Genomic DNA, 969 nt, shown 5'->3' on the forward strand with positions numbered 1-969 from the left:
CTCACTCACTCTACAACTGTCTTTCACACCAGCAACATGTTCGTGCTAGTGGATTCTGGCTCTTCTTCAAAATCTCTTAAAGTATAAACTAGCCTCGGTAAATGTTTGTTAAAATAATTTGCGAATAGGGTTGCCCCGTCTAAAAATAGGAAAGCCACACACTTTGCCCTGATATCCAGGCTACGTATTTAAATAGAAATAGAGTACACTGGGTAGTTCATTAACAATCAGTTACAGTCAGTTTTTACGAGATCCAGCGTAAATGTACTTAACCCAAAAAAGCTATCGATAAACCGCCTCATAATTTGGCAGTAACAGCACAAGAGAGACAAGTCTTCTTCATTGCTCAGTCTTTTTCCCAAGGACAAACATATGTCAAAGTGAAATGATAATTAAATAGACACCCTAGCTGCAAGCAGGCGTTGATACACTTCATTGGGGACATGTTGAAAATGTGTGCCCCGACCGGGACTCGAACCCGGGATCTCCTGCTTCATTCGTAGTGCGCCTAATAGATGTAGTGTTGTGGACATGTTGGGAATATGGATCTCACGGGGAGCGTGCAAGGGATAAGTCCCTGCAGACGCACTATTCTCTGTGCCCGCGATGGCTCAGATGGATAGAGCGTCTGCCATGTAAGCAGGAGATCCCGGGTTCGAGTCCCGGTCGGGGCACACATTTTCAACATGTCCCCAATGAAGTGTATCAACGCCTGCTTGCAGCTAGGGTGTCTATTCAATTATCATTTCATTTCTAGCGAAGCTGCATGGTCATCCACGGTAACTGTTCTTTCGGGATCAGATACTACCGTCATATATATATGTCAAAGTAGAGTAAAAATTCTTCACTAAACAAAAAACAAGCAATTATCCTTTCTTCTAGAAGGGTAAACGAAAAAATATTCAGTAGCTTTGCTCATTTCATTCAGAGTTGTAAAGAAATAAATCACTACTCTATAGCTAAGTATTA

General features: G+C 41.9%; 1 non-coding gene across 1 annotated transcript; it reads left to right on the forward strand.

Annotated features, from left to right (window-relative positions):
• The first annotated feature begins 599 nt into the window (after positions 1-599).
• Positions 600-674, forward strand: Trnat-ugu. The gene has a single exon. It is a non-coding gene; the product is annotated as a tRNA-Thr (tRNA).
• The last annotated feature ends 295 nt before the right edge of the window (positions 675-969 follow it).

The sequence above is a fragment of the Schistocerca piceifrons genome, chromosome 7 (genome assembly GCF_021461385.2).
Source record: "Schistocerca piceifrons isolate TAMUIC-IGC-003096 chromosome 7, iqSchPice1.1, whole genome shotgun sequence".
NCBI classification, from domain to species: Eukaryota; Metazoa; Arthropoda; class Insecta; order Orthoptera; family Acrididae; genus Schistocerca; species Schistocerca piceifrons.